Source organism: Tenrec ecaudatus, chromosome 10 (genome assembly GCF_050624435.1).
Source record: "Tenrec ecaudatus isolate mTenEca1 chromosome 10, mTenEca1.hap1, whole genome shotgun sequence".
Lineage (NCBI taxonomy): Eukaryota > Metazoa > Chordata > Mammalia > Afrosoricida > Tenrecidae > Tenrec > Tenrec ecaudatus.
This window is the reverse complement of record NC_134539.1, coordinates 12,548,955-12,576,589: the sequence shown is the minus strand read 5'-3', so window position 1 is coordinate 12,576,589 and position 27,635 is coordinate 12,548,955. Positions and strand designations below refer to the sequence as shown.

Here is a 27,635-nt window from a genome sequence, read left to right as displayed (position 1 = left end):
AAGGTCTTTAACAACAACCTGAAAAGCTTTTGTGAAGCTCCGGGCCAGACTCTAATAAGTCCTCAGGGTGGGAAACACTCCACAGACTGCATGACCCTCACACCCTTGTTTCATAAACATAGGTAGACAACTTTTTAAAAATTGAGAAGTTTTAAAATTGAAATAAATGACATGACTAGAGTAAGAAAGTTCTTAGTTTTGCTTCAATGGATAGAACTCAGTACTTTCAGTTCAGAACTTTTTGGCAAGTACACATGAGATTTTCAAAACTCTTTATTTCTCCTGGTTGACACTTATTTTCTTTATGACTTTTCCCTCTTTCTATTTTTTATAATAACTGTGTATTGCTCCATAATGCAATGTTTTAAATATCTCACATTATGTATTATATGCATTAAAAGAGACAAATTTCATAATGGAAGACTAGAAAATTCAGGACTATTGGCTTCATACCTTACCACACAGAGATGTATGATGTGTGGTTTTGTTCATATCAACCTTTGCAATTCCATAGCAGTTTGCCATTCAACTAGTGATGAAACAACCGTTTGATATACATTCATCAGCTGCTGCTGGAGACGCCGTGGGAAACAGGCCTGGTGATTTGTTTTCTAAAGGTCACAGCCTTGAAAGCCTCACGGAGTGCAAATCTACCCGAAACACACGGGTTACGACCAACCAGCAGTTAACAACAGCAACATTGGTCTCTTTTAACCCCTTGAATAAAATACCACTCGGCCTTCATTAAGGGCCATGGTGGCATAAGGGATTATCTACTGAGCTAATACCACAAAGAGAGCAGTATGAAACTGCCAGTAGATCTACTACCAAAAAAGTTTCAGGGTTGGACCCCCCAGGGGCAATTCTACTCTGTCCTGTAAGGCTGCTATGAGTTGGAATCAACTTGATGTCAGTGAGTTTGTGTCCTATGCCTGCGTTATGAAGCCCTAGGGGCCCAATGATTAAGCACTCATTTGCTACAACCAAAGGGATGGTGATTTGAACACATCCAACATCTCGTACAAGAGAAAAATCCAATGACCTTTTATTTATGTTGCTGAGTATTTTCAAGTGGATTCTAACATATAGTGATACATGTGACAGAGTAAAACTGCTCCCACAGGTATTTCAGAACTATTATCTTTACAGGGTCAGATAAACAGGTCTTTCTCCTGCGGACACTCTTGTCTACAGCTCCCCCCAAAAAATCTCTATGGAACAGGTCTATTTTTTTTATAAGTTTACTATGAGTTAAGAGCAACTTCACAGCTCCAACTGAAAACAAAAATATGCCTGTTTTCATTGCAGGAAAATACCACAACCTTTATTGTGCATATTTTCCATAGATAAGAAAGCTAGGCACAGCTGGTTCCACTGATCTGATCTAGTCTCACAAGACAAACATCATAGTGCTGGGTGAGCTGTTCCTTTTTTGCAGATTCTGAAGCATGGCAATCTTCTAAGCTTATTAAGGTGGTAGGTGAAGTTATGAATATTATATTCCACTTCCCTGCTGGGTAGCAGCCAGAGGCCCATTTTAGTTTTAGAAGTTCCAGTCCCTGGATGTGATTCATTCCATCTCGGAATTAGCAATGCTGCATTGAATCTCCTGGTCCATGAAATATTTCCACCTTTTTATTTTCTGTGCATCTCTTTAGACTTCCTTGGGATCACATCCTGCTCTTCCACCTGGAGAGAATTCTCTGCATTTGAAGACTGTTGATAGATGTCATCAGGTTGACATCATATCAGGAAAACATTGCCAAGTCATGCACCATGCTCAATGTCGTTGTTATGTTTGAGCCTGTTGCTGCAACCACTGTGTAAATATGTCTTCATGAGAACATTCTTCCTTCTCACTTACCCTCTACTTTACCGGACTTGATGTCTGTTTGCAAGAATCACTTGAAGTTTCCTAATTTCTTGCTAATTTATGATGTGTATTTTGTGAGATGATACCCAATATTGTTTCCCAGTGGGAAATCAAGGGGTGAGATTTATTGTCTCTGCGGTTGGAAAAGGAGCACATTGGCTTCTCTTCAGTTAGCAAGAGCAGATTCATAAATATTCTGAAGCCACACTGTCTTGTTCCAAAGCCTCAAAATTTTGAAAGCTTGATATTGTTTTTGGATGACTACTCTAGAGGAGAAGAGATGTAGAGAGGTTTATACCCTGGAAATGGGTCACAGAGTTGTAAAAGAGGACATGTTCCAAGTCCATAGGTCAGATGATTTGAGCAGCTTCAGAGAATGATGAATGCAAGGTGCTACAGGGAAGGTAACAAATAATTGGATCAAGTCCAGAAAACTGGAGGTCCTGAGTCAAATGCAGCCTCAAAATCTAGAAGAATGAAAGTGAGGTTTTCTATGTTGTTTTGGTGAAGATGCTTTCTGGTCCAAAAGACTCATAGGGACACTATCCAGGACAGAATGAAGCACTGTCTGGTCTTGTACCATCCTCGCAAGTACTTATATCTGAGCCCATAAATGCAGTCACTGTGTCGATAAATCTTGTCAAAGGTTTCCCTCTTTTTCATTGCCCTGCTAGGATACCAAACATGAGTCCTTTTCCACGGACTTGTCTCTCCTGATAACATGTCCACAGTACAAGAAACAAATCTTGACACCGCTGCCTCTAAGGAACATTCTAACTGTAAATCATCCAAGACAGATTGATTTGCTCTTTTCACCAGCACCATCAATGTCTGACTTCCACCTACATTTGAAGCAATGGAAAAGAACACGATTCTGATCAGGCACGCCTTTGTCTCAAAGAAACATCCTTTTTGTCCCCAACAATTTTAAGAGGTCTCATGTAACAGATTTATCCAGTCCAATATGTCTTTTTGATTTCTTGACTGCTGCTTCAGTGAGCATTGATTATGGATCTAGACAGGATGAAATCCTTCACAACTTCTACCTTTCTCCATTTATCATGATGTTATCTTCTGGACCACTTGGGAAGATTTTGGTCTTCTTTACATTGAGTTTTAATCCACATTGAAGGCTTCAGTCCTTGACCTTCATTACCAAGTGCCTCGCAACTCCTCACTTTCAGAAAGCAAGGTTGTGTCATCTGAATATTGGAGGTTGTTAATAAGCCTTCCTCCAGTCCTGATGCCACATGCTTCTTCATGGAATCCAGCTTCTCTGATGATTTTCTCACCTTACAGATTGAATAAGTATGATTAAAGGATACAACCCTGTCACAAATCTTTCCCGATTTTAAGTCATGCAATAGTTCCTTGTTTTATTTGCCTCTCACTCCATGTACAAGTTCTACATGAGCACAAGGAAGTGTTATAGAACTCTCATTCTCAATGATATCCCTAGTTTGTGATGACCAAAAAAAGCAAATGCTTTTGCATTGTCAGTACAACACAAGTGAATATCTTTCTGGTGTTGTCTGCTTTCAGGTAAGATCCATCTGAAATCAGCAACCATATCCCTTGTTTAACATTCTCTTCTGAATCCAGCCTGAACCTCTGGCAGCTTACGACTGCAACCACTATTTTAGGATCTTCCACAAAAATTTACATCCAGGTGATGCCAGTGATGTTGTTCCATAATTTGAGAATTCTGTTGGGCCACCTTTCTTTGGAATGGGGACAAATATGGATCTCTTGAAGTCAGTTGGCTGAGTAGTTGTCTTCCAAATTTCCTGGCATAAAGGTGTGGAGCTTCCGGTGTTATATCAGCTTGTTGAAACATTTCAATTGTTGTTCCGTCAATTGCTGGACCCTTGACTCTGTCTAATGCTTTCAATTCAGCTTGGACTTCTTCCTTTGGTAGCATTGGTTCTTGGCTCATCTGCTACCTCTTGTAATGGGTGAATGTCTACTCATTCTTTTTGCTATAGTGACTCTATGTCTCCTTTCCATCTTCTTTTGATGTTTCCTGCATTGTTCAATATTTGTCCTGTAGAATCTTTCAATATTGCAATGAAGCCTTGCATTTTTTTCCTGATTTATTCCAGTTCCAGATATGCTGAGGGTATTCTTTCATTTTGGGTTTCTTACTCTAGATCTCTGGATATTTAATTAAAATATTTTGCTTCCTCTTCTCAAGCTACCCTTTGAAATTTTCTGTTCGGCTCTTTGACTTCATAATCTCTTCCAAGTGTTTAGCTACTCTATGATTAATAGCAAGTTTCAGAGTTTATTCTCACATTCACTTTGATCTTTTATTCTTTCCTGTCTTTTAAGTGACCATTTGCTATCTTCACGAATGATGTTCTTGATGTATTCCCATAGCTCATCCGGTCTTCTTCCCTACTTGGTGTCCAGTGTACAAACCAGTTCTTGAGAGCTTCCAGCAATTGCAAGCTGAAATGAATTAGAGTTTGTCATTTTGAATCACAAAATCACGTGGTTTTCTGTGCTGGGAACGAAACCAGCAAGAGGAATGACGTTGCATTCATCATCAAAAAGGGCATTCCAAGATGGATCTTGGAATTACAATGTACCTGGGAGTACACGGTGCTTAGAAATACAGTGCTGTTTATGATAAGATTAGATCTACCTGAATTTAAAGAAATGCATTCAAAAAACTATTATTAAAATTTATTCACCAACCACCAGTTAGTGATGAATTTGAACAATCATAACATGATTTCACTCTAAAATTCATCATACATGCAATCAAATTCATTGATAATTATTGGTGATTGTAATGCAAAATCTGAAACAAAGGAAAAGGAACAGTATTTGGAAAATATGGACTTAATGATAGAAATGAAGCTGGAAATTGCAAGATTGTATTTTGCAAGACCAATGATTCTTCATGAAAAATGCTTTTATTCAATAATGGTCCACTATATACCTGGATTTTTCTAGATGAAATACCCAGAAATAACACAGTCAGAAGAGACAGTGGAGAAGTTCATTATTAGCATCTAAAACCAGGTCAGGGACTGACTGTGGGGCAAACCATCCATGACTGATCTGTCACTTCAGGTTAAAGCTGAAGGAACTTAAAACAAGTAAACTTTGAGCCATGATAAGACCTTGAGTCTCTCGCCCATGCATTTTGTGAACATCTCAAGAACAGACTGGAAGGATTGAACATTAATAATAGAAGAGCTAAAGAGATGAGGGTTAATGTTTCCCACATAATTCATGTATACTGGAAATAGGACATCTTTAAGGAGATGTCGTTACAGGAGATTACTAAACCTCAACTTCCAAATCAGCAAGAATCCTGGCCCAGCCATGTTGACTCCAAATCCTAACTGTCATAGCTCCACTATCTTAAGCATTGATTTTCAGTAATCAGTGTCCATTTAGTAATTTGTTCATGTTCAAATTCTTACCATTTTCCTGTTCCTTGGCTTGGATTCTGAGAAAAACCACTTTCTAAAGAATTTTTAAATTGCTATAAGCCATCTGGCCTATAGCTAATGCAAATTGCAGCATACTAAATCTATCATGATTCGTATCTCCAATGTTGATGATAATCTCCATAAAGGTCAGCAGATAATGAATGTACTTTTCTCTGTTTATTGTTGTTATTGCTGTTGTTTAAAACAGGTATGGGAGATATAGATTATTCAGAAGCCTCTTAAAGTAAATTGGTACGGCTCATAAGTAATCACATATATAATGACTGATATAAAAGACTGAATTTGTGTTGAAGGGCAGCTATGACCATAAAAAGAAAAAAAAGGCCATCAACTAGGGGACATTTCTGTAGAATTTTCTCCAGATTAAAAATATTTTCTTCCATCATCGAAATTCTCAGAATTCTAAATTGTTGAGCCCTAAGGAGAATATGTATGGTACTTAAAGTTTCAACATTTATCACCTTGAACTTCCTGTAGAGACTCTGGAGTGTGTATTTGTAATACCCTTCTTCTAATCAATTTCACTCACTGGCCTCAAAGTACTTTGCTACCTTCCAATCTATTTAAGTCACTGGCCAGTGAAAACCAATAGTGAGATTTAGCTAAGAGGAAAGAAAATAATAATTCACTGCACAGTTTGACTCTTAATGTGAGTGATTCTAACTTTTTCCTTTACATTTTTTGAAAGCCAAAAAGCATATTTAAAAATATCAAGGAAATGTTCTCTGTACTAGATATTGGTCTATTTATTATGTAATTTAGCTTCTGTGGTCTTTAATTCCAATTATTAATCAATAGATTACATGATGCCACAAATTTACTCACAGCCACTGAGTCAGTCTAATTAATAACAACATTATTTTTGGTTTTGGAGACTCTAAATACTTAAGAGGAACAGAAAGCCATGTATTTATTTTTCAGAGCAGCTGGTGGATTTGAACCATCAACCTTAAAACTAGCAGCACAACACCTAACACATAGCATTACCAGGACTCCATGTTTAGATGATGAAATGTTATATATTACATATTATGTCCTTTATATATTTACTAAAAAGAAGTTTATAGCATGATGGTAACAATTACTGTCAAAGAATATTTCGGTAACATTGTTAATAAATGTCATCATGGAGTCCCAAAAAAGTTCCCAGCTAGAGAATGCACTTAATTAAAGAAATATCTTTCAGACTATTGAATTATTTATTGTAGGTGCTAGTTTTACAAGGAGAAGTATCCCTGGGAAAATAAGATTGAAAATGAGAAACTTGACAGTATCTTAGAATGCTCAGTTTACCTTGGAAAGGGTACTTTGGAACCAAAGAGGACAGTTTTCTTTTGAAAGCAGGAAATGCTGGAGGTTAATCAGGTTGTCCTAGATGAAGATTGTATAATCAGAAATTTGTGTTTTGAATAAGATTAAGAAAACTGAAATAAACAAATATCCATTATAACAAATAATCCTCCTTGTCCAAAGACAAGAAATATGTCTTGTCTAAATTTGTTTGTCTAAAGCCTGGGCTCTGATTTCATTTTATGATGTTGTTTATAGGAGGATTATCTGCGAAGCACTTTGATTCATGAGATAAGAGGTTACACTGAGCAGGGAATGCTGGGAAATCTGTCCCTAACTATCTATAGTAATGGCACTGTTCCAAGTTATTTGAATAGTGTTTTCAGGACAAAAAAAGGAAGAAGCCCAATGGAGCACATTGTTAAGTGACCTCGAGTTGGCTTTGACTCATCTTGACTCTAAGTAAAACAGAAGGAACACTGCCACCCACCGAGCCTGTTTCTGACCTTCCTCAAAGTCACTTTTATGCTTGAGCCTGTTGTTGCAGTCACTGGGTCAATCCATCTTTTGGAGGGTCTTCCTCCTGGCCCAGGTCCTTTAAGCAGCATGCCCCACCCCACACGCCCCAGGGCCTTGTCCTTTGGATGATGCATCCAAGACTAGGAGATGATGCTTTGTTATCCTTACATCTAAGGAACCTTCTGACTGCACTTTCACGAAAAGGGCTTTATTTGTTCTTCTGACAACCCATGGTATTTTCAATACTCTTCACCAACACCCTAATTTAAATGCATCAGTTATTTTCCCTCCTGCAGATGTAATTTGATCGCTTCTTTTCATCACTGCAGTTGGTGGTTGTTGCATACATTTAAATAATGCTTATATTATCTGGTCTTCCTTGAGGAATTGTAGATATTATCTTCTCACAGACAGCCTTGATCTTCAAGATAAATCTTGAACTATTCTTTTGACAGTTAGTGGTACCATCCCTCTTGAATTTGCCATTCTCAGCAGAGTAAATTCTGTGATTGTATAGTTCAGAATGGCTAATAGGAGTCAATTTCAGCTCACTAGCATCTAGGATTTATATCCATATGTATTCCGTTCCATTTTTTATGACTTCAAGTTTTCCTAGAATCATACTTAGTGCATTCCACATTCAGGTTGTGGGTGTTTGTTGCTGTGTCTTCCATTTTGATTAGTGCCCCCAAAGTAGGTCAATGCCTTGAAAACTTCACTCCATCCACATCAACTTGGCTCTGCTTTAAGGAGCAAGCTCTTCCTCAGTCATATTTTGAGGACATTTCAACATCTTCTGGACTTATAGCAAACACTATTCCTCTATTATTCATATGGTGTTAAAGACTAATCCATTAGAAGAGGATCATCTATTCTTTCTTAGACGTGCTGTTGAAAGCTGTTTGCTATGAGTGACGCTGTTGATATCTGAAATATCGGCATAACTTGGAACATCACAGCACCATGTAATTCACCATGTAATTGCCCGTCACATTACAACAAAGTGACAGGCAAGAGATGGAAATGGAGAAGATGCGTAGTAATAACTATATAAATAGGAGAAAAAATTGAAGCAAGTAGGGATTTTGTCTTGCTTGGATCTACAGTCAACGCTCATGGAAGCAGTTGTCAAGACAGCAAACAGTGCATTGCATTGGGTACACTCTTTCGAGTGTTGAAGAGCAGGGAGATTACTAAGTTACACCTGACCCGGGCCATGGTGTTTTCAGTTGCCGCATGTGCACGTGAAAGTTGGACATTGGACAAGGAAGATTGAAGGAGAATCGACATGTTTGAATTGTGTTGCTGCTGAAGAATATCGAAAGTGTCATGGATGGCCAAAGGAACAAACCAATCTGCCTTGGAAGAGGTATGGCCAAGATGCTCCTTAGAGGCCAGGATGGAAAGACTTGGTCTCCTGTACTTTGGACAAGTTGTCAAGAGAGACCAGTCCCTGGAGTAGGACATCATGCTTTCTAAAAGGGAGGGACCCTCAACAAGTTGAATCAACACGGTGGCTGCAATGGTGATCTCAAACATAGCAACAATTGTGAGGCTGGCTCAGGAATAGGCAGACTCTCCCTCTGTCACACACAGAGCAGCTTTGGGTCAGAACCGACAGCACCTAACAACAACAAAGAAAGACTTCACCATCTTTTGTTGGTGCAGGCCATTCAGATGCTCAGCTGCTAACTGAGAGGTTGTACATCTGAATCCTCCTGGGAAAGTTCAAATACATCAGCTGTGCTGCAGAAGAAAAGCCTGGTGATCTACTGCTATAAGGTCACAGCCAAGAAAACTCTGTTAGGCAATGAATGTACAAATGTGCTTTACAAACTTGAACTACGTATAGATTGTGATAAGAGTTGTATGAGCCCCTAATAAAATGATAAATAAAACTCATGATAAAAACTCCAAAAAGTAAGTAAATATTTCATATACCCTAATTAGATCTCTCCAAAGAATGGTCACATAATTTAAAAACATAGTTGCAAGTATCTATTTGATTTTAAGAAGTCTACATGTACAAAAATAACAGGTGCATATTATTTATTTATTTCTGGACAATTGGAAAGAAGCAGTATATTACACCTTACTTTTGCTGAATGGAAAGTGTTGAAGTACCTAAGAGTAAAGTAAAATTAGTAAATATAAACAAACACTCACTCAGACACTTAAGGAGACAAGAGCCTAATAGCAGAGTGTATGATCAATTAATCATAACAGAATAAATGATAAGGACCATTAGTTAGAGTGCTAGCCCATTTGAAATGTAGTCATAATTTTGGAAGATTTATAAAGTATGGTTATGACTTTTTGATAGTTTTGGCTCTGAGTAAACTAGTACCTTTGTGTTTAAAAATGCCACCTTTATGCTAGTGATGCATCAACAATAGTAAAATCGAAAACATATAGTTTTATAAAGCAATAACTCAACTTACACATTATTTAAAGCATGCAGAATTTAGTTTTACTGTGCAACAAAGTACTGCCATGTTGGAATTCTGTACTAACTGGTGATTATTCTATATGATTGATTCATTTGTGGGAAGATAAATGATGTGTCGCATCAATAAATGTATTAAATGTAATGTTCCAATTCCATTTACTGATCATAGCCATCACCTCGTTTATTTATATTCATTTTTTTATTTATAAAGTTTTCTTTTTTTCAATAGTCCCATTGGCAAGTAATTTACACGCCGTATAATTCAACAGTGCAATCGTAACCTGGAGAGTTGTATAATTGCCCCCACATCAACTTTAGCCATTCCTCCTGCCCTATGGTTAAATATGCCCCAAGATGATGTACGCAATTACAGTCTGTTCTAGTTCTTCCTTCCCGTTCCTGTCCTCCCTAGTCACTCCAGTAATCCTCCCTCCCTCTCCAGTCTCCCCCTCCATTGTATTCCCTCTATCCCCCGTATCGATTTAAAAACTATTGTTGCACTATTTCTTTTTTGCCTAAGATATGTTATCTTTCAAGTTGCCCACATAATATAAATTATGATAAAAGTCTCATGAGCATTACTATGGAAAATCAGATTTTTGTTTGTTTTCCAACTGAATTTAGAAATCTGTCGTTGGTATGAGAGTATATGTCTCAATATTGATCTTGGATTTAATTTCAGGTATGCACCAAAGCTTTGGTTTCCTGAGATTTCATGAATACACTAGCTCTATCCTTGTGGTTTGTGATTTCACAAATCAAAACTTTCATTGTTTTTAGTGAACATAGATGTGAACATTGTACTTAAATTACGGGTTTGCCTTTTGTGCACTCTATTTGATGCTATGTTTAGGTTGTATTTTTAGTTTGATTAGGTGGAGGGTTACAGCATATCATCAATTATACATTCAACAGGTCATACACATTCTGATCCAACTCATCCATTGTACTTCCCTCAAGGTTCTAGCATCACCTTGTCCTACTTCCTCCCTGGGTTTCCTGTTTTCCTTCCTTTTTATTCACTGACCCTCTTGGTATTTTTCTTGGGTAAATGCTATCCTTTTGATCTTTTAACAAAGTTTTAATTGATGTTTAATTTACACAAAGTAATAAGAAATCTTAAGGAGATTTCTGAATTTTTACAAATATACACTCATGTGACTATTGTCTTTCATCTTAAATGGTGGATTATTTTAATTTGGGAGTTACTGGGAAGTCATGAATCCATAACGTTTTCACAAGCTGACTTGAAAGTAGAACATCAGGCCTTCTTCCTAGTCTGTCTATTCAACAGCATAGCAACACACGAGCCATCATTGAGGGTCAAGCGATGGCTACATTGGAGGTGCAATTAAGGAATTGAAACTGTGTCCCCCACATGGAACCACCACTGTGCCTCAGTAATCAAGATGCCAAGGCCATCAAGTTGATTCAGATTCATGGTCGTCCTTTTGACCAAGCAGAACTGAATCACGGGGTTTTCAAAACTGTACATCTTTATGGAAGCACACAAAATCCTCTCCCTCTAGTAGAGTTGCTAGTGGATTTGAACCACCGACTTTTGGTCAGCAGTTTAGACTTAACCCGTTGTGCTAATAGGACTATTTCTTTAGTCAATATTAAGCCCCATAAATTAGTATCAGATGGGAACTCTTGATAATTATTACATATTTCTCTCTGACCCAATTAACTTTTAAACATTTTAAGTTTTATTGATATATAATTTAGATGATTCAATGGTTTAGATAATTCAATGATTTAAACTTTAAATGAAGTTGTGCAATCAATGTTAATAGGCTTTTACTTAATACTTTTGAATTCTAATTTGCAAAATCCAGCTATCATGAAAAAAATTGTACTAGGATACATCCCTTTCATGATCAGCAATCAGACTTCTATGTATTTAAAAAAATTCAAAACATCTTTTCTTTTGACTTCATCATACATGCATGAAGAACCTTCATTTCACTCTGTATATGGTCACAGGCTACTCAGTGAATGTTCACTTAATTAGCTTGTTCCCTCTTTTTCTGAAACCCGAAGGTTAGAATTATTTTAATCAATTTGTGATCATTTTCTTCGGCAAAGAAGGCCGAGGAGCTCAGGGCCATGAATGTTGGAATTGTGACTTCTCAAGGTCAAGATGCTTTAAGATATATTTTATCTGAGTTAGAAAGCCACATTTTCCTAGAGAAAATTTAAAATCTATGCAACCTTTTCAATATTTTTGAAGTTCCTATGTCTTATTAGTAACACTTCATTTCGGCACTTCCAAGGTCACTTGGCTAGTTTTATAACATTCTTTGAATTTGATTCCAAGATTACCCATGACAGATCATCCTACCATTCAGGAATCCATTTATGTCTCTGATTTTAAAGCCTTTGCTGTATATCTGGGAAGACAAAAGATTTTTAAATGCATTCATGATATTGTGATAATAAGAGCAAGAACAAGAAAACCCTTTGATTCTATCTTGTTAGGGCTCCTCTATCCTTCTTCAGTCATATTTTATAGTTACTTTTTGTTTTCTTTCAATCTGTAAATTTTTTGTGATGGGTAATAAAATATTACCCATCCAGCCTGACACTGTTATTATAGTTGACTGAATGATTATTTTGAGCATACAGCCAAAGTTATCATATTCAAATAAAAAAGTTGCTGCAAATCAACAGTCGATGGAAAACACCAAAAGATAAGGGTTTTCGACTCGATCTTTGTTTATGTTTTAAACACTGCTGATAATTCCATTCTTCTGAACCTTGAATGGTATAGTTTAGAGTTTTTTAATAGATTAATTTTAAAACTTAACAAAAACCCAAAAATTGAATCAGGCCTAGAACTAGGTATAGAATCATAAAGATAAAAATGAGTAAAATTACTGCCTGAATCATTACAATGTCACTCCCCTTTCCTTCATTCCTGACTAAAGTCCTGGTAGTTTATCTGTGTACTGTTTCCATTTGCTAGGGGACAATACTGAACTTCAGAAATCAGAAGTGGCTTATACAAGTTGTACTAAAGCTAGCAGGGAAGTACAGAATACTCCTGAATAAATGCATGATTAAATTACAGGACAACAACAACGTGGGTAAAGAGAGGCAGTGAACACTGTAAGATATGAAAATAATAATAATTTATCAAGGGTTCATGATGGTAGGAGAGTAGGGAAGGGAGGAAAAAAGTAAGGAGCTGATACCAAGGGTTCAAGTAGAAAGTAAATATTTTGAAAAACAATGATGGCAACATATGTCCAAATGTGCATGACACCATGGATATATAGATTGTTACAAGAACTGTAAGAGGTCCCAATAAAATGATTTTTTTAATTGCAGTACTATGAAAGCATACATGGGTCTCCTTGAGAAAAATAACTATTACTGGAATTTTTTTAATCATGAACATTTTTTCGAAGGGTCAACACAAACAGTTTTTTATGAAGAGGTGATTAAAGATTTTCCAACTGTCCAAATTTTCCAAACTGCTGAACACTCCATCATCTTACATCAACTACTTTCCCATCCCATCGGTAATATCCCACTCCTGCTTGGGTTACACAGTTGATTTCAATGACTCATAGATCTCTCCAGTGATTATGGAACTGGCTCACACAATTGTGGAGGCTGGAAAATCTCAAAGGAATAGATCCGGAATTAGCCTGGAGGCCCCTCCTGACCCAGAGGTGGTTATAAGGGCTGACACACCCAACAGTCTGTGAACATTCTGTTGACCCTCAAAATGCAGACACTGTTTAATCAGGTCAATGACAGGCCACTGGCTCAAGTTCTAAGCCTTATATGTCAGATGATTATGAGCCACATGCAGGATCCAGAAAAAGAGAACTTGGAGTTTTCATATCTTTTGGAAACGATCCAAACCCTCAATAAAATTCCCTTGACCTTAGTAAGGTAGTGCAAGTACACAAAAGGCAGCAGTTGGAGACAGGATTGTGAACGAAGGCAGTGATTCAAGATATGGACTCCTCTAATATTTCCTAAGCACACAGTGGACCATTGACTACCAAATGTGACTGTAATGGAGGCACCGCAGAAAATCCGGAATAGTTGCATCATTCTACAGCTGCCAAATCACATAAGCAACATAAGTACAAAACCATTGAAAATCACAGTCCGTCTTGTCTTGGTGTGCTAGAGACCTCCGAGAGGATCTGCTGGCCTTGATTCCCTGGGGGTGGGGGTGGGGGAGCAAAGAAGGCCTCCACTAGTGCCCTGGTCAGAAACATGTGGGGGAAAAAAGAAGAAAAAAAGAAAGAAAATCATAGTCCAGCCAAGTTGGCCAACAGCCCCAAACACCAGAGGTGGGTACAGCCTCTTCCAACAGCACCAGACTGCCCAAGCTGTTCATATTTGCTGATTTTCAGTCTTGCCCAATCTTTGCATAGGCACCATAAAGACAATCACGAGTAGGGGCCACATTAACCTATTCACTGTGCCACAACTATGCCATTCTTCCCACAATCGTCCCCAGTCTCCTTGCCTTTCTTTCCAGGTCTGGTTGGCATTGTTAGAATTGGGTTCCTAGTGCTATTCTGCCAAGAGGCAACTCCCATGCCAAGAAGGTCAATTTTTTAAAGTGATGATTCTGTAATTTCCCATCGGGTCTCCTATATTTTATGCTTTACTTTATCTCACCCTCTCTTTATAAAGCAGCCAGGATATTTTTTAATGGATTATCAGATTATATCATATTCCCAATCAAATCCACACAGGATAGGTTTTTGTTTTAAGATTATACTCTCCTCTCCTTAAAATGACCTACAGAGTTTTATGTAATGTAACTTTTGTCAACTTCTCCAACAATATTAAATCCCAGTCCACTGTCATTATTTCTAACTACAATCAATATACTTACTTTTTCCTGGCACAAATCAAACGTTTTCTTACCATATATACTCATGAATAAGCCAGGTTTTCAGCACATTTTTAATAAAGTTTTGTGGTAATATTAGGCTCCTCAGCTGATATTTGGATCAGCTTATACTCAGCTATATATGGTACTTCGTGAATTTTTATGAAATCTTCCTTTTAACCTGAAATGCTCTCCTCATGTACCTTTATATAGATATTTTTTGTTTCATTGTTTTCTTTTATCGTTGCTTGTATTTTTTAAATCACATTTGCTTCTCAACTTAAAATTTCTCAAGTGGCTTTCACCTTCTCAGCTATATTCCAATCACAATCTTAAATCCTTTTTTTATACTTTAGTGTCACTTCTTTATTTTCTTGTTTAGGGTTATTAACGTCATTTCCTACAAAAACATAAAGCTTGTTGGAAGGTGAAATCTTAGGCCTTTTTGTGTGTGTGTGACTTCTTCCAAAATACATCTCACACGACCTGGCTTAGAAAAGGAAAAAAAAAATCATTGCTGAGCGAATCAGTGAGGTTTATATTAAAGTGTATGTATGTTTTTCTGCAATAAACTTTCAATTCTTACTCAGTAAAGAACTAAAACTACCTAGGTGTTTACAGAAAATGCAGTCATTGTTCACTTTGTTTCCGCTTGCTTGCTTCAGTACTGTTGAGGTTCTACTGATCCCCAAGGAGACTCTTCTGCAATGATGTTTTTATGCCGCGGATTGACCCTGTGCTGCTGTAGTGGAGTTAAAGGGCTGGGGAACACCTGCTAGGTTGGTCTCCTGAGTGTGTACTGCACATTCTTAGAACGCTCGCCAAGCTGCCTTCCTGCTGTGTGACTTACTCTGTTTGATGAACACTATAGTTGACATCTATAAACTAATCACTCTGTACTCTGTGCTCATTTTTCTCATCCCCCCTGTACTCTTCTTGTGATACACTCAACAAGAGTGTTTTGCTCTTTTTATTTAAGGCCCTAGCTGAAAATGGAATTTTCCTCATACATATTCACCTCTTGTAATACGGACGTCAGAAGTGTTGCCTTTGTGTGTGCTTATGGTATGCACCAATAATGTCTTTGTATTCATTTTTTCAAGGTCACTTTTTGCATAGATATTCTTGCAAACTAAAGATATACTTACTGGTAATCCAAATTAAGTACTTTTGGTATGCAGCATATAAAACAAATTAAGATTTTTATTCCCAGGTGTTACCTAGAATTTCATATAAATCCAGACATTGGCACATTAGTATAAAATATCATGTTATTCTTTTCCAAATAATTTAAATCATTTGTTTTATTTTTTCCCATAATAATGGCTTGATACTCATCTTAATTCCTTCTCTTCTTTATCCAACCTTCCTCCCTTTATAGACAGACAATACCCAAATAAATAAATGCCAACTAATGGGAAGTAATGTCAGAAATAATCATTTAATTCTGTTGATTGGCATAGTACTTGTCTGATTTCTTTCCTTTTTCTTTTGTATTTTCTGAACTCAATATTTGGCTAATTTCGGGGGTGCAATTTTACTCTTACTTCTTTTGTTACCTTGTCACACATATAGGTTAAATGTCTAAGATCAGTGGAGATGTGTGTAGCTAGGGAAAGTGATGATCCCATTCTGGTAAAACAGGAGCCATGGACAAACTCCAAAAGAGGAAACCCATAATCACCGCTTACAATTTCAATGTCTGCTGCTCGGCCAAGCAGACCGAAGAGGTCTCCTGGCTGCGAAAGCGCCTGCAGCCGTCTCCCTCTGAGCCGCCAAGAGGGAATTGTCCCTTTGTGGGCAAAACAGAAAAGAAAAGAAAAAGTAGGAAATAAGAGAAATTGCTTTAAGGGCTTGAAAAGGAGAAACAATAATTCAAGTATAAGAATAGAAGTTGCTATACAAAATGAATTGCTATACAATAAAAGGTACTTTTAAAGATGCTGTAACAGGTCATCATGCAAGAATACTCTATTTTTTAAACCCGAGTTTTCAGTTAAATAAAAATTCAATAATGAAATAAATACATAAAAAATCTTAGTAAGTGTATCTGGTACTTAAATTTAGGCTATTTTCTTTTTTTCTTTTTCTCTTTTTGTGAATTCTAATTTTTTTTACTACTCACTTTCCTCTTCTCATATTATTTATTATCTTCTTTATGTTGGATTTTCTAACTCCAAAAGGCAATGCCTAATAGATACTGTCACTTTTCACTCTTAATCTAGTAGTATAATAACCCAGTTTGCACACTGATGGAAATTGAATTAATTTAAATGCTAGAGAGTAAGATAACTATAAATGAAAATATTCCTACTTTAAATTTTACTGCCATTAAAAAGTTAATAGTGCACGCTCTGTTCTGATTGCAAGAGAACGCACAATTCAAATGAATAAAGCAACCTACATTTACCATTCTCACTGTCCCTGAGTAACCAGTGCAACTTTGCATTCACAGGGAATCCTATCCCCTTCCCAGAAAAATTAAAGCTGTGCCCTAATGTCAAGAAATGGAAAGATCAAATTTGATGAATAAGATTAAGATCCAGAATGAGTTCTATGAATGATGATGAGTGTTGTGCATTCTGCAGGGAGTTGATCTCACAGAATAAACTTGAGAAATCTTTGTACGCTCTTGTCAAGGGACAGAACAACAACACAGAGCTATAGTTCCCTAAGAGATGAGCGTTTACAACATGCTCCATAGGACTTCTGTAATTTACCCCACACTGGGCGATATAATAATATTTAAAACTTATTTAATTTTCCTTTTGCAACTTTTGTATTGAAATATAATTAACATAACATAAAATACACCTGGCTACCTATGCGAAGGTTTTCATCAAATGCGCATGCTCAAATAGAGACAACGTAAATAAATGCAGAGACCGTGTGCACAGGACTTAAGGCATCCATGGTTCACGGTGCAGTTCACACTCTCCACACAGCATACCACCTGACTGTGTCTATGGAAGCCCACAGGTGTGCTCTTTCTCTCTGGTTTCCCCAAACCAGTAATGCCTCAGAGTTTCCTTAAACATTTGCTACACATTTAAAAAATGTGCTTATTTTATTGCTGAGTCACATGCTATCCGATGAATATAGCATGATATTTCCATCAGTTCATCTGTGATGGATATTTGTGGCCTCTATCGTTCTGAGTTAATGTAAATAAAACGTTTAGGAATCTGTTCTGTATTAGATACAGGCTTTCCTGTTTCCTATGCAAATGATACCATAGTCCTAGCCCTAGAATGGACATAAGCTTTCATTTATCTTGAGGGGATCTCTTCATTTTTCTTGAAAGAACAAAAATACAGTGGGGCATACGGTAACTATAAGACACATTTTGACAGCCACTGTGTACTGATTTTCCAAAGCGAAAACAAGCTAATGAAGAGAGTTATTATTATTCACAAATTTTCCAATACTTAGATGTTTTAAATAAATGCTGTATGGTAGCCATTTGGGATATGTAACTTGTGTCTCAGTGAGTCTACATTTCCCTGATGACCCAGGATTGTTAGCATCTTTCCATGTAGTTATTTAATTATGTTTTTATATTCTTTTGGAGAAATATCTGTACTATTTTTAAAAACTGTGTCATTTATTATGAAATATTGGGCTGCAAAATTCCTTTATATATTCTGAATACAAGTCTTCTCACAGATGGTTTAAACAACATATGTGTGTATGTACATATACACATATAAATTCATAGGTTGACATACATAGTGTTTTTACAAACTTTTGAACCTGTATTTTTGTGCATATGCACACACATTTGTATACACACACAAAAAGATTTTGAAGCTGGTATACTGGTATGTGTATATATGCATATGTATTTATGTACACACATAGCTACATAAAACACACACATACACACATATATAGGCATACCAACAAGCAGGTATGCAATAGATACTCTTGGCAAATATTTCATCAATCAAGTGATCAAAGTGAATAATATTTGTCATCAGCCACTGAGCCTGAGAAAGGTGTGTCAGTCTGCTGACATAAAGACTGTAACCTGGGAAGCCGTATGCTCAGCCCTGCTCTTCTGTATAGGGTGACTACAAGTGTGGATTGGCTTGATGGCAACGGATAATGTGAGACTACGTATGTTCGTGTCCTGGTGCTGAACTGTGAGTGGGAATTGATTGATAGAATTTCTGGTATAAGTACAAAAATATAAATAAGCTCTATCACATATTTTCTATTTGATCTTGTACACTTACATGTATGTTTTGAAATTGTTTTCTCATACACAGGTTAGATTGTGTCTAGAATCTCTGTGCCCTCTTATACCATAAGTACTGTGTTTCTGAAACATATATTTAGTATTCATTTTTTGAAGAGTAAATAAAAATTCTGGAAGCTCTGAATGGATTTTGAATCGAATCATTGCAGTTTTTGCCTTGCCCACCTAAGGAAAGCAGTGAGGCCACAGCTGAATTCCCCTTAGGGACACAAGGGAGGAAGCAAATCCAACTCCAGCTTGGCCCAATATGACACCTACGGGGCAGAGGTCAAACGTGCCTCCACCTCGGTCCCGCAATTGTCTGACACAACGCACCCTTCCCAACAAACTCTGCTTCTCTGCTGGGTAAAAATTATTTACTCCAATGGTGACACAGAACTCACATACAGTGTTCATGATTTTGAGGTTTATGAAGGAAGTTAACAGATTACAAAATATTAAAGAGACAGTACTTTTGTACGCAAAGCCTTTTCTCAGTCATGATGGCTGATGTGTTGCTCTCTGGTCCCTGACCTCTCAGTCACATGTTCCCATGAACCCTGTTTTATTCGTGGTCTGGTATACCAGCTGCTCTGGTTCATGGTCTCTCTCTTTTAAAACTACTTTTATTGGGCTCTTTTTAACCCATCATACAATGCAATCGTTCAGTCACATTAAGAAGAGTTGTGCATTCGCCATAATCCACTTGGGGACATTTTCTTCCATATGAGCATTTTAGGATAGATGGTGTGTCTCCAGGGAGATAATGGAGAGGTCGATTCTATCCGGTCTGAGTAAGGTGAGAAAAACCCTTGACAACCCTCCTTGTCTGATATTACAGCTGCCCTTTATTCCATCTAATCCCAGGGCTGCCACCTGTGGTCCCTCTAATGCCTCTAGATGTTTAGAAAGATCTCACATGTGCTGTGCTGGTGTCTCTTCTTTCCTGCTGGTCAAAGAATTCTCTCTCCCAGCTTCTGAGATGACTCACTCTTCTATACCCAGCACAATGGCAAACCATGTGAATCCCTTCTATTAGTGTTCCACACGCCCTGTTTGCATAGCCCAGCCCAATCACTTGATGAGATTTTAAAGATGTGAAGAGTCATTTTAAGTCATTTCTCTTTAGCAAATTCCAGTTTCAAGTTTTTATATACTTGTGCCTATGATCCCATTAGTGTCTGATGTTTCATTGCGGTCATGGAAGAGGTGGTTTTAAGTATAATTCAAGTTAAAAGCATGATAGAAATAAAAAGAGCAAGTAATAATGAAGTTATGTGTCTAGGACTATTTTAAAATTTGAAAACTTTTAGGCTACAGATTTGTAAGAAAATTCATTTACATTTTTTCTAGTGATGATATTCTCCTACCTGCCCCCATGCAGGTAGGAGATACAAAAGGAGATACAAAAAAGGAAAGAAACCAGAATTCCACAGTGATTGAGTCAATTCTGATTTGTATTGACCCTGAAGAGGGTTTGTGAGGTCACAATCTGTCTGAGAGCAGATGGCTTCATCATTCTTCTTTGGAACGGCTGATGGATTGGGTCTGAACACCTCACTTTTTGGTGAACAGCCCATGAAACGTAAGGACCCCTTATGATTCGCAATTGATACAATTACATGCTAGAAAGGACACTGATTTGAGTTGTTAAGTTATCCCTATTGTCTGTAACAACACTATTCTCAAGAGAAAAATACGTTTACTTTAATTCACATCTTTATTGGTAAAGTCCATACATTTATGGGGTACATTTCTCATATTCCATGTCATATTTTAATAGAGATATCAACTCATGCTTAATTCTTCTATTTCAGAGGCATCGTGTTTAGAATTTGTTTAGAATTTAACAGGTAGTAGTTTAAACGTGATTCCTCTGTTACTCTGTTTTGAAGTATATTTCACAAATAAGACTATTTCAAAGCAAACTATCCTGATATGGCTTAGAACAAATTATTCTCTCAAATATAGAAAGTATTAATATGACTAGATACACCACTTCACTTTTCATTCTCTCTTGTTCAGTATCATTGCTGAACTGACATATGAGAGTCCTAACACTGACAGTCATTGGTCCCTCCTCCTCTGCTCACTCACATATTCAAAAAGTCATAGCTATATTGACAATCTTAGCTATCCGTGATGTGACTTCCTTTTAAGCATCGCTGTAACACTAGTGATTGAACACAGAAATGGTAGGTGGCATGTTAGTGCAATGAATGAGCTGAATTATAAAATTTTAGTGGAGCTGGAGTATAACAATTTATGCTATATATACCACATTTTTACAAAAAATTGCACATATTCTACACCAAGGAAAATGAGTCAGTTAATTTAGTTGCTTCAACAATCAATGCAATGGTCTCCTGAGTTCTCACAGTGAAAACTATACTTATACCAATTTACATTACACAGTGCATTCTTCAGTTTTAATACTGGCTTCTTAATAAATGCTATAAGTGTAAATGGACAATAGGATATATTATATAGAAAATTTTGTGATTAGAGGACAAATGTGTCACCAAATTACCCTATTTTATTTTTCAAATAAATAAATGCTTTCTCTATAATATGTTATAATTAGAAAAACTCATTTTTTAGATTTATAATTTATTCAATTATTTCATAATTATTTCATTACAATTAAGCTACCAAGCATTGTACAATTGGGTATGTTATTTTTTTTAGAGATGAGAATGAGATCTCTGTTGTATAATTTGCTATAATTAAAGCAATTTGAACATTTGGAAATACAAATTGTATTTTATCTTCTCTTATACAATCATGAGGAACCCTTGTTGCATAGTGGTACAAGTTGGGCTGCGATCCAAAAGGTCAGCAGTTTGAAACCCCCAGTCTTTCAGCCAGTGGAAGTCATGGTTTTCTACTCCGGTAAAGAGTTACATAATCAGAAACTCACAGGGAGATTCTATCTTGCTGTATCAGGTCATTAGGAATCAGTACCACCTTAGTGGCAGTGAGTGTAGAGAATGCTATTGAACCATATGTGATTCCATAAGTAAACTCTGCCTTTTCTGAATTCCCATACACAGTCACCCTTCTTTTCAGGTAAAGTTGAAGCATGTTAGTGATGGGCTTTGTAGTAAATGGGTATCCAGAATTGATCTCCGGCACTCAGTGGAACTTCTGGAGAACTTCCGTCATTTACTTGTTCCTTCATGATGTTTCTGTGACCGTGGACTTCCTGATAATCAGTATTTGGCAGTATTTCTTTGTTATGTTTTCAAAATCTTAGGTTTTATCAACATTCTGTTAATGACTGATAGAAATATATGCACATATGTAAATTAACTTCTGAATCTTCCAGAGTGTTACTCATTTGATAAAAATATTCCTTCACATAACCAATATAGATGCAAACCATAGGATTTCAAAAAATGTTTAGATATGTTTTCAGCTTAATTTTTGGTATCTCTTTTTTTTTTGGTTCTAGTCTTCTGAAATATTTCCATAGGCATCTAAAACCTGCATGTACAATTCTAGAATTTCACCCATTGAAACAATATGTGCTTCCTAATATGTATTAGAAGTATATCTTAATAAATGATCATTGGCTGTGTTTTAAGAACTGCCTGTTGGTGAAAAGAGGTGCCTTAAAATGTCTAACGTTAGTGACTAGTAGGAAAATACTCTTTCTGGAGAATATCTTACTATGTTGTCGTTGCCACCACGTAGTTTCCTACCATAGCGAGCCTATGCACAACAGAAGGAAACCGTGCACGTCCCTGCACCATCCTCACTATTGTTCCTATGCTGGACCCCACTGTCGTGGCCACTCTGTCAGTCCATGTTGTTGAGGGCCTTTCTCGCCTTTGCTGCCCCTCTACCTTTCCAAACATGATGTCATTCTCAAGAGGCTGGCCTCTGATGACAACAAGGGTGTAAAGTGAACTCTTGCCGTACTTGCCTCTAAGAATCAGTCTGGCTGTGCTTTTGCCAGTGTAGCTCAGTTTGTCCTTTTAGCATTCGATAGTACTTTCAATATTCCTCTCCACCATCACAATTCAAATGCATGGATTCTTTATTCAATGGCCATCTTTATTCAAAGTCAAACATTCACATGCATATAAGGCTATTGCAAATACTTTGAGTTGAGTTAATATAATCTTATTCCTCAAAATAACATCCTTGCCTTCAAAGTTTTCAATTAAACAAATGGCCATCCAGCAGGGCCCACATGGAAGAAGCACACCAATCTGTTTCATCATAAGGTGTTAATGGGAATAGGTATCAGAAGTTCAAACAAAAGCAAACAAATTTACTTCAAGGAGCATAGACCAAGTGGAGATCCAGAACCCTCTGAAAGATAATTGGACAGTCCCATCGAGAAGGGCCACACAGAAGGAATGATGTATCCAGGGTACAATATAGTGTTGATGAAACACATAACTATCATCTATCTTTTTAATATTTCCTCCTCTCACTATTGTGGTCTTAGTTTTGCCTCATTAATCCTGTTAGTCCTGTATATGTTCATTTGTATAAATAAAATTGTTCAATGCATGAAATCCAAGATAGATAAAACCTCCAGAAACAGTAATGGGAGTAATGATTCCCTGAGGATACAGGAAGAGTTGGGGGAGGGGATGTCGGGGGAACTGATAAATAACCCCACTTGACGGGGACAAATAATAGAATTGTAGGTGAATCTATACATTGGATGGTGTACGATATGGCAAACTATTACTACTACTCTATAATATAATAATAAGGGTTTCTGTGGGGTGGGAAGGTAGGGGTGGGAAGGTAAGGGAAAGGATAAAGCAGGACTGATATCAAAGAGTCCAAGAAGAAACAAAATACTCTGAAAATGATATGAATTGTTATAATACTTATAAGAGTTCTCAATAACAACAATAAAAAAATAACAACCTTGCTTTTCAATATTCTGAAGAGGTCTTGTTGCAAGTGATTTACCTAATGCAATGTATCTTTTGATCTCTTGATTTCTGCTTCCATGAGAATTGGTTGTGGATCCAAGCAAGACAAAATTCTTGAAAACTTCAAACTTTTCTCCATTTATCATGACATTACCTATTTGTCGAGTTGTGAGGATTTTGGTCTTCTTAACAGTGAGTTGTAGTCATCCATAGTGAAGGCTGCTGTCCTTGATCTGCATTAGCAAGGCCTTCAAGTCCTCCCTTTCAGCAAGCCAGGCTGATTCAACTACATATCACAGGCTGTTAAGAAGCCTTCCTCTAAGCCTGATGCTATGTTCCACTTTATAAACCAGTTTCTCTGGTTATTCACTCAGTGTACAGATTGAATCAGTATGGTGAGAGTATACAACCTGTCTTACACCTTTCCTGGTTTCAAACCATACAGCCTTATTCCCTGCTTTGATTAGCACAATGCCAGTTGACCCACCCTAGTGTGCTATGTCCTACAAGAGTAAGTGACTGCACAGCACCTGGTTTTGAATAGCATGTTGATTACACCCTCAGTACTCCGGGTGCATGCTTTCCAATGTCCTGATTGGTTGTCCCCATTGTTACAGGACAGTCTTAACTTAGGAAACTCAATCTTTCAAACTTCACATGAATAGTGAAGTACTTGATTCACAATTTTTCACCATAATGACCTTTTATGCTAATAAACATGATACTTCTTTGGAGATATGTGACTTAAATCCATTCTCAAATGATCTCTATGAGAAAGATGAAATGCAGACAAACTGAAACTTTGAGCTATCATTTCACAGAAAGTAGTTGATTGAGGTTTATCACTTATTAAGTCTAATATTTTATTACTTTTGGGGACATATATAATGTGACTTTACCTGTGTAGCCAAATTTGGAGGTATGATCTGCTAATAGTGGAACAAACTATGCAGCAAGATCAAGTAAACCCCCAATTTTCCATTTTATAGGGATATGAGTGCTCATTTCTTCCTTGAAAAAGTAGTCCACATGTATGGATGTGCTTTATACAATTGATGTATGTATATGTATGGATTGTGATAAGAGTTCTATGAGTCCCTAATAAAATGTAAAAAAAGAAAAGAGGAGAAAAAAATTATTAGGGCAAAGAATGTACAGATGTGCTTTATACAATTGATGTATGTATATGTATGGACTGTGATAAGAGTTGTATGAGCCCCTAATAAATTGTTTAAAAAAAAAAAGAAAAAGTAGTCCACATTTAGATTTCTTATGACACCACCAACACATTGCAAAATGGAATTCCAGTAGTGACACTTTTTAGTAATTTTTATTTACAGTTGATATGCATTGAAACAAAACTACGTCTTCAATTTAAATATGATAATATAAAATCTGTGAATTGAAGCTTTTTCATTTATGAATCATATTTGAATTGCAGCAATCAGTAAATCCCTCCACAGTAAATTGAGCACTAGTCATTTGTGGATGAATAGGACAGTTTGCCAACAAAATAATGCGCAGGACCTACTGATAAAGGATACAATGGCCACTCGTTGTACCTGTCACCAATAGCCTTGCATCCTAGAAAAATCCTGGAGGAGAAACATTTTGTTTACCATATAAAATTTTTTAATAATATGTGCAAATGGCCCACTATGCAGTTGACAAGCTATTGGCACAATTTGGGTCCTGTGATATGCATCATTAGAGGAACGATTAGTCCAAAATTGAGGTCTTTACTGTTGTAATTAGCGGGGTTCAAATATGTGACAATTTCCTATTATAAAATACTTTTACCTCTGTCCCATTATTTTATTCTATTAAAAAGAATGGATAAAGGATTTTGAATGCATTTAAAATATTTTTATACTTGTTTCGTAATCTCAGCATCAGTGATAGTAGGATAGTACTGTGCACTAATGAAAGTAGAGCACATTAAAAAGGAAATTTATTTTGGACTCGGTTTCATTTATTTTTATCTTCTGTAAGCTTTTGTTGTTTATGCTCTTCTAAAGCCACGTCAGTTTAGCTGTATATAAAACTACTTCACTTTGTAAATTCAGTTCTACTGTAGCAAATAAATCTGAATAATAGAAAACAGATAAAATGTATAATACAAGTAAAATTTATAACATGCAATTTGCATTCAACTTTGGAAAATAACACAATATATTTGAAGATTAGTAAAATAATTAATTTACAGTATGAATTTCGTTCTTCTGAAACAGTCAAAAGGTATTGTACTAACAAAACAATCATCACTAATTACATTCATTTATTTTATGATGTTTGTTGTTGGTCCCTTTGCATATCTACAGAATGTATTTTCTTTTTTTTTTCCTCAAAAGAATCCTTAAGACCCTCCTGTGCTCATTTTATATATCCATTGAACTGCGCCTTTCCCGCTGAGTGACCTACTGATAGCCATCAATAGGGCAGAGCGCAGTCACGAAGAGCATGGGACGAGGGGAGGCTCAATCTCATGATTCATTTGTTTCACTTTGTGCAGGACTAGACATATTAAGAATCATGGTTATATAGCACTGCTGGCCTCTGAGAAAGCTATAAATATGAGATTATACCTGATAGATCCAAAATGAAAAGGAAATGTAACTCTTATTGTATAAAAAATTTATAAAGTGGTATCAATTTCATTTAGTGCCTTGCTGGCCGCCATTCCCTGCGGCAGTCATTACCCTTTGTGTCCTGTCTCCTTGCCATCTATCTTTGCTTTGTACAACTGGTGTCTTTGTGTTGTCCTCGCTCTTAGGACATCTTTACCTTGACTACTGAGTAATCTGTCCCTGGAAGCATAGTATGTATTTGAGGTTCCACGTTGTGTCATATGCCCCAACTGTCATATCCATGCCACGTATTAGCCCTTCAATCTTGAGATTGTTACCTTCATTTTATAAAGCTCATTATCGACACCTATAAAATGTGGGTGACAATCAATTAAAACTCAAGATTACAGTACCACTCAATCAGTCTGATGCATGGCAATCCTCTGTGCATTAGAGTAGAACTGGGCTCAGAAGGCTTCCAATGTGTGATTTTCCTTGAGCTGTCATCGAGAAGGCCAGCCTCTTCATTCAAAGTGCTTTCGGATGGACTAAACCTCCAACTCTTTGATGCACATGAGCTGTTGACAACATTCAGACGTACTGTGAAGGTTGCATTTTTAATTTCATAAAACTGTTAGTGTTTCACTCATAGTCACCATTTTGGAAGTGTTTGCTATAGCTTTAGAATTGTTTTGAGAATTAAATGTGCATGATATGTTTCTATATATTTAACATTAGTGTGTGTACTTATGTACATGTTTGAGGGGGCCTAAAAATGTTCATTGGAAATTATAATTAAAAGATAATGGAGCGTTTCCATGAAATTTTTGAAGCTATCTTCAGTTTATTGAAATTAAAATCATTAAAATTCAGTTAGATATTGAAACATTCAAATTTCACTTTTTTTCTTTTTATTTCAAGCATTGAATTTTATTCCATTATAATTTGGTAGACAATATATATTTTAAAATATTTTTTCAGTGTCAAACATTCAGACTTTAACAATACGGATTAAATATATATGTTTCTATATCTGTCTACATAGACATATATATGCATATATGTTACCTTAAAAATACTTGAATAGTATATGTACTAATAAATCCTTGATAATACCAATTTAGTAAAGCAGCTGAAATTCATCTTAACAAATGTGACAGGAATCATTTCCCTTACTAGAATTATAAAGATTTTTGACATTAACCATCCAATAGCAACAGTACTGTTGATCAGGCCTCTGGCTGGCAGAGTTGAACAAATCCGTGGTTAGCAGGCACTAATGCATCCCAAGGTTGATGTATGAGAACCGGTTGGTAGCTCCCTGGTTCAGCAGACTGTTGGCTTTAGAATTGGAGATGTATGTTACTGATACAGGATCCAAGGCACAAGGAAGAGTGAATCTCTCCACGGTGTCCACATAAACATCACTAGACCACCACTTGTAAGCCAGTGTGTTGTACTG

The 27,635-nt window shown here is 36.6% G+C and overlaps 1 pseudogene; it reads right to left on the bottom strand.

Moving 5' to 3' along the window:
* Positions 1 to 19,122, bottom strand: part of LOC142457752 (B9 domain-containing protein 1 pseudogene) — a 54,971-nt pseudogene extending 35,849 nt beyond the window's left edge.
* Between the last annotated feature and the right edge of the window lie 8,513 nt (positions 19,123 to 27,635).